Source organism: Larimichthys crocea, chromosome X, assembly GCF_000972845.2.
Source record: "Larimichthys crocea isolate SSNF chromosome X, L_crocea_2.0, whole genome shotgun sequence".
NCBI lineage: Eukaryota > Metazoa > Chordata > Actinopteri > Sciaenidae > Larimichthys > Larimichthys crocea.
The window spans coordinates 39,316,708-39,331,342 of record NC_040020.1 but is presented as its reverse complement, the minus strand read 5'-3'; the positions used below and the strand labels follow the sequence as shown (position 1 = coordinate 39,331,342).

At 40.4% G+C, this 14,635-nt stretch overlaps 1 long non-coding RNA gene across 1 annotated transcript; it reads left to right on the top strand.

Annotated features, from left to right (window-relative positions):
- The first annotated feature begins 11,583 nt into the window (after positions 1-11,583).
- On the top strand, positions 11,584-14,536 carry LOC113746525 (uncharacterized). Its single transcript, XR_003462938.1, has 3 exons — positions 11,584-11,626; positions 13,444-13,518; positions 13,907-14,536. It is a non-coding gene; the product is annotated as an uncharacterized LOC113746525 (long non-coding RNA).
- Positions 14,537-14,635: the final 99 nt, after the last annotated feature.

The following is a 14,635-nucleotide window of genomic DNA, read 5'->3' as shown; positions in this document are numbered from 1 at the left end:
TCCTGGGCTTTCACTCACACTGTTATCTCTCTGTTATTTTACATGTACTTTCATAGAATATTGTTTCCAGGAACTTAATGATAACAGACAGTGTGAAGAAAGCAGTTTGTCTATACTTGATGTGACGTAAAGGTGTCAATTTCTACAGAATAAATGACCCTGTTTTGCAACTTTGGCCACATCCTTTTTGACTAACAGCTGTGTCAAACACACACACACACACCACAATGCACACGTACACAACCACATGCACACACACACACACACACACACACACACACACACACACAGATCAAACACTCACACATTTATATACAACTACCACCTCTGAACCCCTGAAAATACAATACTGTCGTCAAGGAAACAGCCTATCAAAATGTGTGTGTGTGTGTGTGTGTGTGTTTGTGTGTGTGTGTGTGTGACAGAGCGAAAGAGAGAGACAGCATTTGTGCATCTTGGAATAGCTTCAGTGACGCATACATTTGCTCGCAAACACCATGCCAGTTAACCGCCCTCTTTCACCTCTCCATTCTCTGTTACAACATACATCCATCTGTCCTCTCATCTTCTCCCCCATTCCTTTATTTTATTATTTTTTCTTCCCTATTTTGTCTTTGATTTTACCCATCTATCATTTTTCTTGTCTTGTTTTTTTTCTCTTTCCATTACTTCTCTTCTCTTCTCTTCTCTTCTCTTCTCTTCTCTTCTCTTCTCTCCAATCTGAACATGTATCCAGAGAGTTGTGAAACATTCACTCCTCCCTCTTCATGGAAAATATGAAGCTCCCCAAGATCAGACATTACATTCCTCTTAAACCCACTGATTGATTCTTTTAAAAAAAAAAATTCCAATCATCACATTTTATTAGCTTTAAATCCAAACAAATAAACTACAGTGTCAGTATAACTAACCAATCCGGTTACTCCCTCCTTATTTGATTAAAACATTTTAATTTCAAAACAAAATTTCACCCTGAAAAGAAGAAGAATGCCGTGCAGGCTGCCAAAGCTTGTTAGTTTGGTATATCAGTGTTAGCATCTCTGCTTATGAGCCATGTAAGGTTTATTTTTACAGGCAGTAAAATCCCATGAGGGAGCGATGACTTCATATTGTCTCTGATTAATAGTTCTACATGATGATGGGGGGTGGATGGAAAACTCAGCCAAAATCCCTTCTCCTCCGTCCCTTCAAGGCATCTGCAACCTACATTTCTACAACAGCCATGCTCTGGTGGCAAACTTTAATCTTCTTTTTCATATCTGGCTGTCGAGTGAGAGGCAATAAGTGAGAATCGATCTCTTTTTTGTTGACCTTTATTGTTTTTTATTTTCTCTGCAAATGATTAAAGATGTCAGTTGAACATCTTGTTTTAGGCTGCACCTACCAATATAGATAAATTTTGACATGACAACAACAATATTTAAACACTAATCCATAATCCACCATCAAAGAATGATTTAGCTCTTGTACCCGTCAGGTCTGGTAAATATAAACTTAAGCTTCAACGTTCCTATTGTCATTTTTATGACAATATCAGTTTCATGGGACTGAGTCATGTTTATTGACACAAGGGGAACAACATTAGATTATAAAAAGAATTACGTTTGACTTCATGTGATAACAGATTGCAAAGTCATCTGTCACCAGATCTCCCAGTTTTCTATATGATGTGACTTTCCAGAAAACTGTTATTTTCCATTTCAGACCGGCTTGTGTAAACCTCACGCAGAGTATAACAACACACACCGCGATCAGCTCACATCTTACAGGAGCTCAGAGGACTGCAACCAATAAAGTTTGCCACAGTTTGGCATCTTGGCAAGTGTTTGCGTGTATGTGAGAGTTTGTGATGTGTGTGCGTGCGTATGACTCGTTCTGAGTCACTGCCGTCCCCCCGGGTGCACAGCCAGGGCAATGCAGAAGGGTTTATATGTGAGTATGTGTGTTTGAGAGAGAGAAAAGAAAGTGTGTACATGTCTGTATGCATTTGTGAACATACTAACATACATACATTTATGTGTGTGTGTGTGGCGGGGTAGCTGCCCAGACTTCAAAACCCTCCTCTGATGACTCAAGACCGTGACTGCATCCAAAACTGAATCTTTTTTTTTATTGTTTTGTACCACCCGTCTTACAAAAATGTTCCTTCTTTAAAATGTAGTTTTGTTTTTAGTTTTTAAGAACGCACACGTCAACCACGACACTGTAATATCCACCCTTTCAATAGAAATGTCTGGTAATGTTCTATGTCTTTCTTATCGACCAGAGCAACCAACAAATAACTGATTCATACTAAGAAGTGATACAGCTTCTTTCTTTGTGCCGCAGAGCTCCATTGGTTGTCCAAAATATTAAATAAGCATCATGTGACATGTGACATGTCATTAGAATGTAGTTTATTTTGAACTGATCACACATACACAGTCATGCTGCCGAAAATACTCACTCCAGCACAAAATGTTTATCAGTCCACCGTTAAAAGTCGTCCCTAAAAATGCATTATATCCTCCTGTTAGATCAACATTTGCTTAAAACTACAGTGCCCAACTGTTTGAAGATATTTCTAAGTCTTCCATAAAAAATGTACTCTATAGTTGTGATGTTTTCAAAGATGTTTTTTTGTAGGATTTATAGACAATGATTTAAAATATACTGTATATATAGAAAGTCTTAGGTGAACACTCCTTGAAATTTTCACCCAACTGTCAGGTTTATACACTTTAAAATAAAACTGAAATGAAAATGAAGATAATTAAAGGACGGCTAATCAACAACAACAGCAAGAACAAAAAGCTCTGAGCCAGCTGGTCCAGATCATGTGATCTACCATTAATCAGGCCGCCTGTTGAGTGAGAACAGATTCGTCTGATAGCTGGTCCACCTGAACTTCAGTGTGTGACTCAGCCCCACCAGCAGGGGAGTTGATAGAGAACAGATACCGCGGACTCTTCCTCGGTGGAGTCAGTTAAGCTGTCAGCGTGTGTGTAATTGGAGCTGGACCCGCTGTGACTCAGGATGCTGCCTGTGAAACAAAATGGAAAACCAGCATCAGTTCGGGGGTTTCAGTCTGTTTTTTGGGGGGTCTCTGTCTGGACTGACGGGAGGAGACGGGAAGATGAAAAGAAAGAAAGAAGGAGGGTTCATTCCCACAATGATGCTGTTTTCTAATTTGACTTTACAGGAAAGTCTTTTCCTGGCATCATTGTGGGGGAAAAAAACATGATAGATTCATTGCAAACACTCTGCTGTGATTAAATGTGTGGCTTTCTTGATGGGAGTGCACATCGTGTGCGATTATGTGTGTCATTGTGTGGTTGTATGCATGTGTTAAATGTTTTGACCATAAAGGATAATAATAAAGATAGATGGCAAACATCAATAAAAAAAAAAGGATTAATAAAGTTGTTTTATCCAAAACATACACTCCCTATATGACCTGCAGTTGAACTGAGTAGAAAGTGACGATCACTTTCATTCCTTTACCACTGTCAATGAGTGAGTTGTTTAAGTAGTGACTGAACAAATAGCAGGGGTGTTATGAAGGGAAGCGGCACCATCAATAACATTAGTCTGAGGGATCCGTGGAGGTTAAAAGCTCCACGTGGAGACGTTCAAAGACGACACGTCTGAAACTAAAAAGGGCCCGTTTCAAACTGCTCCAGTGACTCACTGCTCCTTCTCCCGGCTTTACGGGAAGTGGAATGTGTTTTTAATTCTTCAGTTTTTTTTCTCCCCTCCCTCCCTCCGTCCTCCTCCTCCTTTGCCGGAGTAGAGAACGGTCAATGTTTGTCTGTCTGTGTGAATGTTGTGGCGTGTCTGTTTGTTCATGTGTGTGTCTCAAGTCTGTGCTTGAGGGTAGGTAGCCAAAATGATCTCATGGGTGTCTAGAGAGAGTAAGCAAAGCCAGCTGAAAGTGTGGCTTCTGTGGGTCTGCTGAGTCCAAAACGCTGGTTGAACCAACACTGATTCAAAGCTAATGCTGTAGTTGATAAGATAAGTTATCAACTTTATTTAAGTTAGAAGTTAAAGGTCCAGTGTAGGATTTAGTGGCATGTAGCAGCAAGGCTGAAAATTGTACCCAATTGAATAGCACTCGCCTCACCATCCCCTTCCAAGTGTATGAAAGTGAGTACTAAGGTGGCAGTAAAAAAGTCAAAAGGCCATATGTAGAACCAAACTTTAGTCTGTCCATTGTAGGCTACCGTAGAAACATTGCGGTGGAACATGAGGTACTCCATTTACAAGGGCCTCTTTAGATATGAATAGGTATGGGAATTGATAAGATTTTTACGATTATGATTCGATTATTGATTCTGCTTAACGATTCGATTCTTTATCGATTCTCTTATCGATTCTCATTTGGGGAAAAAATAGAACAAACAGTTTGATCAGCATCATCTAGAGAAGGTAGTGAACTGGAGTGAGTACTAGTACAGCTGCCAGCCTCTGAGCCAGCCAGAATCTCTCTCTCGTCATGGTCATCTTCTAAATGTAATGCAGAAGGCATTCGTTTAATGTGAACTGTTATAGCATGTTTTACAAAGAAGCACATCGGGGTAACATGGTAGGCAGTGTGTTATTTACCTTCCGTACCTTCCGTAATAATCACAGAGGTGGTTATAGCCTGGTAAGGTAAAGGTAACAAAATACCCACACCTGTAAAGCTCACTAATTAACATGCAATATCTCGGTAGTTTAATCCATACAAACACTCAAGTGTAAAAAGAGTTTTTACAAGAGGTGCTGTTGTTCTTGGCCTGGGGCAGTGACTCCCTGAAGTTTTTGCTGGTTGCCTGGCAACCTCGCAGCAAACAACAAGACTTGTAAAACTATTTCTTCCAGCGAATACAGTGAATATGTTTTTTCCAGTTAAGCCTTTTAGTCCTGCAGCAAAAACTCATTTTCTTTTTTCAGAATGATGAAGACTATATGATGATAATTGAAGAAATTGTTTGATCTGAATAGTTTCATTATAAATTTTATACAAAATTTATATATATAGATTTAGTTTTGCCTTGAAAGCTGCTGTTACAATTTTTAAGGTGTTCTATATGGTAGTTAATTACAGAACGATAACCCAGCTATGAGTTGTGTCAAATTTGTGAATCTGGGCTGAATAAATACAAATGATGCGACTGGACTAGACTGGCCTATTTTCTCTGTAATCCTTAACATAATATTGCAAATACTGAAAATAATCTATAGTTTGGATTACTGGCCATAGTTACAAATTATCTAACATTAAAGGGGCTGCAGATAAAAAAAGAAACATCTGTATATTTAGTTCCAGCCAAATACATCATCAAACACTGTGTTACTGAAGCTCAAATTGCTCTGTTTGTCTTGTTTGTGTTACTCTGTGCAGGTGTACCTCTATTGTTCTTCAGTAGCTCAAGAATAATAAGAGCTTTTATATCTTCTTCTAACCATCACCTTTGAGCAGTAAATGCAGTCGCTTGTTCTGTTGCCCCGTAGCTGTTGTCAGTCAAAAGCATCACCTCCAGCCCAGACTGGCTTCCTTGGAAACTCTTGGCCTATTTCTGTTTGTCTTGACTAGGGTTTTTCCAGCCTGAGGTGGCTATTTTGGTCAGATAAATACAATGTTGTTTTGGGAGCGGGGGTTGAGCAGCGAGGTGCAGATGAGATCACCTCTCAAGGCTCCTGAGCTGCAAAACAACAGGCAGCAAGACAAGACAAGAACTGCCACGAATGGAGGCGGAAAATAAAGGCTTGGGAAATTATTGACATCCCGTCCTGGATACAGGTGGGCCCGAGGCGAGGAATCGAGAGAGAACCTGTCCCACTGTCTTTCAGAAACATGAGCACAGAGTTATATGGAAACATTTTTTTTTTTTAATCCGCTGATAAATATGGATAATCATTAGACATATTGCATTGTGCAGCTGCAAAGACGGGAGCGTGTTTTAGCTGCTGCTGAGTGTATTTTAAGGCCTTCACCACAGGGCAGACCAGACACGTCTGTATTTTGTTACATGATTAGTTTTGTTTGTGTGTGGTTGTAAGGCCATGGGAAAATGAAGCTCACGACTTCAGTGAGGTTTTTTTGTTTTTTTGTTTGGAAAGCAGGGGGCATACTGCAGTAAATTTATAATCTGCATGGTGAGTGTGTCGGTCTTTCTGCTTCACTGTCTGTCTTTCTGTTGTGTCTGTATTTTGACAATGGGTATGACTTGTGCAGCAGTTATCTTCTGATCACTGCCTACCAGTGAGCGTGTGGGTGTGTGTTGCCTTGTACACTCATGCCTATGTGTGTGTGTGTGAAGGAGAATTTATTGCCATGTGGTTGTCTGCGGTTCCAGCCAGGTGTGTCGGACGGGTGTTTGGCTTCGCTGCCAGGTATGACACCTGCATGAGCTCTCAGATGGAAAATAGTGTGTGGATGTGATTGTGTGCAGTGGTGGATTTTCTGTTGATTTATACTCCACTTTAGTATTGCACTTTTAAAAAAAAATCTCATTTTATTTATTTGGCACACTTTCCAGATTAAGATTTAAATGACTTTTTTACCCCTTTAATCATCTCATGACCTTTCAAATTTAGTCTGTACAAAACAGTGGATTATCCCAAGGGGTTATTTAAACTACTTTATTATATAACTATATAAAGCAGTTAAAACTAAACTGCTATATTTATACAGCATGGTTATATACAAGGTTTTTTTTTCCCACTCATTCACACACATACCAATTGGAGGGAGGTACCATGAAGCGTGCTTGCCTGACCATCAGGACCGATTTTGGGTTCAGTGTCCTGCCCAAGGAGGCTTGTGGATAGACAGAGGTGGGGATCTAACTGCCAACCCTGACCTTGGATGGCCCGCTCTACTTCCTAGATACAACCCTGATAGAAATGGTCTGGAACACAGGGCTTACAGTATTTTTACATTGTTGTAAAGGTACTTCTTCTCAAGTAAAGGGGGACAAAGACTCCCTTGATGTAATTTTTGATTTAAAAAGTATAAAAGGCCACTCCCTGTTACTCACATAATTTATCTGTATTATTATTTATATATTCTGATTATACTCTATAGCAGAAGACAAACATGAGTGCACACAGGTTTGTAAGGTGTGTGGGCTTGTTTTACTGCATTCACGGAGTCCAAAAACCGGGAGCACTATACTTGTGGGGTATGTGTGTGTGTTGTTTTGTGTGTGTGTGTGTAAAGCCCCATGCATCTGGAGCTCCTTAAAGAGTGTGTGGGCGGAGGGAGTTATGCGGTAAAATGAGGTCATCATCACTGTTGATTTATATGACACACGCGATTACTTACACGCCTGTGACTTCACCAATGCCTCCGCTGACAGCATGAATAATACATGTCCCCACCGAAAGATGACATCCTCCACTTTCTCCTCTCTCATCTGCTATTTTATAAAGTTTACTTCATCATTACTGACCAGTGTCAGTTGTGTTTGTGCGTGCATGTTTGTCCCAGTTTTATTTCCACGTCAGCTTCTATGCTGATCACCTGCCATCTTCTATCCAGTTCAACAAGTTGAGCCTTCACATCGGTAGTTTATGAAATTGCACAACAGGAAGTGGGAAGGAGTCTGTACGTGTGTGTGTGTGTGTGTGTGTTTCTTACACGATGCCACACCCTAGTTTAGAAAAAGTGATTGACATGTGGTAATGGTGTTATTTATGATGCATTGTGTAACCGCTGTCTCAACGCAGGTGACAAACTGACTCATGCCTAAAATTCTTAACACATTTCATTTCAGTTGAATCATGAGAAAATTATTGATACAAGCAGTTTTCAGAGACACGCAGTGATTTGCCTGTAGCAGAGAAAGACACAACTGCCCACCAAAAAGGCACAATCATGGATGGGTGGCAGATGACATCCTGGATGTGCTTTTGACAGCCAAGCTCAGACATTTTGCCCCCACACCTAGGAGCTCCGAGCCGGGCCATGGTCAGCGCTGGACAGGGGGCAGAATGAAGGGGAGAGGAGGAATGAGGTGAAAGAGGAGGAGGCTGATGGGTTAGAGGGGTGATGGGTTGGGGGGGACGGAGGACAGCCGTTACTGTCAGCATCCATCAGGGAGCCCAGGGGTGACATGAGAGCAGGCAAGACAAGGAGGAGGAGGTCAGGGCACGAAGCAGGCCCTTAACTAGTCACCCTTCAGCCCTCGAATACACTTGTTTGCCTCCACCTCCTCCCCTCTCCATCTGTTCTCAATACAGATATGTAACCCTGGAGCTACTGGATTTCTCAACATGTTCTTTTTTAAAGGGCTTTACCATGTTTACCAATTTAACTACTAATTATGTGTGCTTTACTATCACTAATGACTATTTTCCAAAACATACAATTTACAGACCAGTAGAAAATGAAAGCACCAGCCTGAATAAATGAGTAATAGAGATGCTTTCATACAGGGCATGAAAGGTCACCAATTAGTACAAAAATAAGACACTTCATGTTGTTTTCTATAAAGAAATAGTTTGCCATTTTGGGAAGACTTCATGCTTTTCTCACATTTGTACAGCAAATAGCGAGTTAGTCTCTTCAAAGATAACATACTCTTTCTAAGCCTGGAGTAATTTTCTCATGTTCTCTTGGCAGCCTTAAATAAACAGCCCAGTATTAATTAACCAACAATGCATAACTTTAATTAACTTTAGAGATGCTGGAAGGTGACTTTTCTGGCTTTACTATATGGACATGACATCTAAGACAAATGCAGGCAAATGTATTTCCCAAAGTGTGAAACGATTCCTTTAGATAATAACAATAAAATTGAAGTATGCTATCTCCTGTGTGCTTTAAGGACACACTTATAGTCCCTGTACACATGCACGCACACTTTACAAGCCTTCAAAACATTTACTGCCTTGATAAAATTCCACTGTCAGATAGTTTCATTTCATTAGAATCGCTCAGTAAATTACGGACGTGGGTGGTTCAGACGTCAGACGCCGGGGTAGAAGTTTTTTGTTTGTGTGAATTCTAGAAGTTCATTTTAGTATAATTAGACTGAAACCAATTCTCAAAACATAATATTGTGAATGACAGCAGTAAAGCTGTCAGTGTGGGATTAATGGTCCTTTAATATTAAAATTGAAGATGATCCTTTTTAAACTCTAGTTTGTTCACAGTGTGGTAGGAATCCCTAAAGTCTGCTCCACCTTACCCTCAGAAATAATAACATCTCCAGGTTGATTTAGATAATAACCTGCAGTCTGACTGTGGAGACGTTGTTTGCCTGGTTTTTAGATCCTGTAGGGAAAAACATGTTTTGCTCCCATTGGCCACTGCTGAGGGCTGCAGCCCAGACATAAACAGTGGTGTGGCTGGAGCAGAGGAAGCTGCAAGGCTGGTGGTGCAGGTGGCAGCTGGCAGTGAAACAGCAACCAACATGTCTGCTGCCCTGTGACACTCAGGTGTAAACACACCTCTTTGTGGGGAAAACAGAGACAACTGTTTAATCCAGCGTTTATTTCACAGATCAGAACCTTAGGAACGGATCTACAATGAGCACGCTGTGTGTGTGTGTGTGGGGGGGGGGTTTACATATCAAAGACTCTTCACCTCCACCCCCAGCTCACCCCATGCCAAAACAAATATCTACGCATTAAACCATGGACCCCGTTTAATTAGATTTTAAAAAATGTTATTCATTGGAACGACATCTGAGAAGACGTTTTTTAAATATAACTTGTTTCTAAATTATATAACTGTGAGTGAATGCCAACAGAACGAAGAGCAAAGCCTATCAAGAGAATAGTCTTTGTATGTACATAGTGTGCTCATGACAAGAAAGTAAAACATAGTTATTTTTAATTTTAACCCCTGGGGCAGTCCTGGAACGCACAACTACTGTGGTTATGTGAAATGACATAGTAGGGACACCATTTAGAAGGGACAAAAGACAATTAAAGCAGTAGTATTTGGCAAATATACTTGTTTATACCCTTGAGAAGAGAAAGAGGATCACTGTCATGACAGCTAGCCTGGCTCTGTCTGAAGGCAATAAAATAAATCTGCACACCAGCATCATCATTTACACGTTATATCTCGTTTGTTTAATCCGTACAAAAACTGGCACTGGACTATTTCTTGGCTGGAGGCAGTGACTATCACAATGACAGGAAATTGCCCAGCTCATAACCCCTGTCAAACCATTTATTTTAAACAGATGAAACAAACAAGATATAGAGTATTAATTACTGAGCTTTAGAGGGGAAAGGTTGGCAGATTTATTTTTTAGCTTTGGACAGAGCCAGGCTAACTGCTTCCCTCTGTTTCCAGTCTTTATGCTAAGCTAAGCTAAGCTATGCTATGCTAAGCTATGCTAAGCTAAGCTAAGCTAAGCTAAGCTAAGCTAAGCTAAGCTCCTACTCATGGTAACTGCCTATTCACTGTATAGACATGAGAGTGATACTGAATGGCTCAACATGACGAAAAAGTGAGTTTGGAAATATCTACCGGGTGCTTTCAACAAACACAAAAAAATCACTAATCATTGTGGACACAATTTTACTGCCATCTATCCTGATAACATTATACTGACCGACCATTAACAAACAGTTGATTCATTCTAGATCAGACTATACTGATAAAGTGTTCATGTTTAAACAACGTCAGTACTAAGATAGTGTGTGTGTGTGTGTGTGTGTGTGTGTGTGTGTGTGTGTGTGTGTGTGACAGAGAGAGAGACGGGGACCTGCTTGTAACAGACAGGGCTGATAGACAGACAGATACACACACATGGCTGGGAAAGAACCAGACAGACAGGTCCTTATGCACAGAGAGTACTTTTTCATGAAGCAGGGTGTGTAAGACAGGGAGTGCCCGAAACACACAGACACACACACACACAGACACACACACCAGACAAAAACAAATGTGAAAGTACAGGGTTTGAATTGATACAATAAACACCGACTGCAGTCACATGTGTGTTTACTCGGTTGAAAGAGCATGTTCGATCTCGTCTTTGCATAATGTTGAGGTTGTAAACAGCCTGTGTGAGTGTGTATTTCACTCAACAATCAAATCAAAACAAATATTGTTGCGGTCACATTGATAACTTGTTTTTTTGTGTTGGGGTATGTACATACTGGCATAATCCGTGTTTATCTTTTTGAGTGTGGGAGTTTTCCTCAGAAATGTCCTGTTATGAAAACATACAGATAACATAAGATACAATACTACAGCTTTTTGTTATATACTGTATATATTTCTCTAATATTTTCATATTTAAGGAATAGTTGGTTATGTTTTGGTGTAATCTGGCCTTCTCGAGTTTATTCTCTTTTTAACGACACACCCCTCTTTCACTTTCCAGTTACCAACTCTTCCATCATACACATCATGGATAAAACAACTCTTATCCTGTGAAACCATATTTTTAATAAGATATTTTTTTCAAACTGTGGCTGTGTTCGCTGTATATTCTCTCATATCCATCAGTTTTGATTATCTGTTCATCTTGACGCGTACTGACTAAATGTGACTATTTAAAGGGAAATTCCAGTTTCACACAACTTTGTGTTTTCATAGTTTTGGCCACCTTTCCCACTGGTTATAATAACAATGCACCCCCTGTGTTAATTGCAGAGGTTTCTATGGAATCACTAAGACGTCAGATGATCAGAGGTAAGTGCCCCCGGTTAGTCTCGTTGGTTGGTAGGAAAAAAACAAAGACAAATTATCACCCAAAACTGTCTGTGGTAAACCACAATTTAAGATTCAACTTCCTTGCTAAACTTTGGCCTACTGTAGACTTTACTGTTATGTTATAACCGACATTATGGGCGTGCTCGCTATCAGTTTAACCTCAAAATGAAGATCATCAGGTTTACAGCCTGTTTGTGGCCCATTGGACTTTGTTATAGGGATCGTCGTGTTCACATATCTCAGCAGTTACCTGTGAGAACAACTGATAAAAATGATCATTTAAACCCACAATTTTCTTTACTTATACTAATCTAATCTATTGCTTTAAGAAGTTAGATTCAAGCGATGAGCTGATGCAGTGATGTGATCAAGCATACATCTTGTGAGACTGCAGCTCAGAAACTACATCAGTAGGAGGAAGCTTTCACAACAGATGTTCAGGCCCTGCTAGCTAACAGGAATCTTTGGGTGGCTGTGATGTGCGCCTCGTTCATAACAGAGTAAACATTAGCAGGTTTCAGATGAGGCAGATTCCAAGAAACTTGTCTATAAACGTTTCTTCCCTTCCCACATTTTTTCTCTCTGTTTTGTTTCTTTCACATTTTTTCCATTTCAGGGTCGAATTCATTTTGCACATTTTGAGTCCCACAAACTGAAAGTAAACAGCAGCAAATGAGGTTAAGAAGTGAAATGTGCAAACGCATGTCAACATGTTCCCATGTGGTTAACATGGTTAGATCATTTGTGAGGAGCTGCAGAGTAGATCTATGTCTTAAGTTAGTTTGTTTCAGTAAGCCTGCCTACTGACCTCAGCGCTCCTGGTTCCAGAGAAAATTGCACACATTCATAGTTCTTTGAAATCCTCCCCCTCACTTGTGTTTCACACTTAATGACAAAAACATAAACCACATTTCCCCTGAAGCCAGCACAAAGACAGGAATGAGTTGACCTTTGTAAAAACTGACTATGGGAGACAGGAAATGGAGAGCTTCAGTAGACAACAAGCCACGAGTGGCCAAACATCTATTCTGCTGCTTGATCATGCCTGATATGCTGGTACTGCTGCCCTTTAATGCCGGTCAAGTGATAACTAGGGGAACTACAGTATTTCTGGGTCAGTGAAACTGGTTGTGACTAAGCTAAACAGACAAACAAACATGCACGGCAACTCACACATCTTTACGGAAACATTAGAGTCTGATATGACGCAAGAGAATCCATTGAAGTCCTTCATATTAACTTAACTTTTTTTTGCTGTATCAGGTAGTGATATTGATGCTAATATGACTCCGAGATAACCCACTTTACGTGCCAAAAATATGCCAAAGCAATAATGTCAAGCTAATTGCATTGTGTTTTGGTGATTACCTACTAATCCCCAGCCCGGTGAATGACTGCCCCACAGCGAATGTGCCCGAGTCAGCAGGATGGCATCTTTTACAGGGGAGAGGAGCCAGAGCACTTAAGCCTGCAGCACCTCTCCATATTGTTCTGTCTGCCACACAACAAAACTAGGGCCTCCGCTGCAAAATACAGCCAAGAGCAGCAGTGAGCTGCAAACAGACAGGGCAGGTCAGGAGGCTGCTGGTGTACAAGTCGGTCAGTCACGCAAACGTTTGTTTGGTTATATTAGGATTTGCCTGTGTTGTGGTTTATCTGGAATAATGACCAGTAACAACAAGGTTAGACAATCTGATACCATGTCAACAGCTGCCCCAGAGGTGAGTTAAGCGTGTGTCCAGATTCAGTTGTGTTAAAGTGACATAAAGTGACCTTTCACTGTGTGACTTTTACAGGACACACAGGGCGATGATACAAGGTCCAGACAGGAACAAGAGGAGAAGCTGATCTTGACAGCCTGGCAAAGCATGGTGAGTGCACGAGGAAAGAAAGTCTGTATGACTGCACTCCTTCAAACTTTCAGTAAGTTTCAGTTCAATATTGTTTATCAGTGTTACATTTAAAAAGAGGTCTAACAACATACTGTGTTGTATCAGTCAGTGCTCAGTCATGGTAAATCAAACAGAGTAGACCAAGTGCCTGGTGCGTGGATGAAATGATATATAATCAGTTCAGTGTTTATAAATGTTACTTAGTTACTCGTAGCTAGACACTATTTAAATGTATAGGCTGGTATTGTATAGTAATAGTAGTAGCAGTAGTACTTATTATTAGTGACAGCAAGTGTCAGTCCAGTCTGGTCCCTAAATGTTAAAGTATTACGGTGTTTCTACAAACAGCTGACAGCTGTTTTTGCAGTCCTCAGCTCTGCAGCAGTACAGTCTGTGTGAGCAATCCAGAGCTCCAGGCCCGGCTCAGTCCTTCCTGTCAAAGCAGAGGCTCTCCACCCAGGCGAGGAGGGCTCTCTCCCCCCGGCTGCAGCCCAGGTAGGAGCCTCCATATACAGGGAGAAATGGAGCAGTGCTGCCCGCACACAGGCACCACGGAAAGCAGGACTGTCGAGGAAGGTGTGCATTTCCATTGACTGAGGTCTGTGCTTATTTGGTTTGGTGATATCACCCCCTGCTGGCCAATGCTGTTACTGGAATGATATTTAATGTAAATACTAAATAGTAAGTGTCATAGATGACTGTTTTTATATATACTATAACTAAATGTGTGCTTGTCGGTAATTACCAGATTGCATTCCTCACTGCATAATATCTATACATTTATTTCTGCAGGTAAGATACATATCCATTAGAAATAATGCAAAACAATGACTATTCGGTTGTCATTAATGTAAACCTGTTGTATCATCTCATTCATTTAATTGCTTAAATTATGTTGAAAAAACAAACAAACATACAAGACAATGCATTAGAAATCTATTTACAGGTGTATTTTACTAATGAAAGAAAATAACGTGAACAAATAAAACTTGCACCCATTTTTGTCTTAGCGTCATTGTCTGTCCAAACTTCATTAATTAATGCTAAATTACTAGCATGGACTTACAGTAGTAACAGGTAATAAATTATTTTTCTA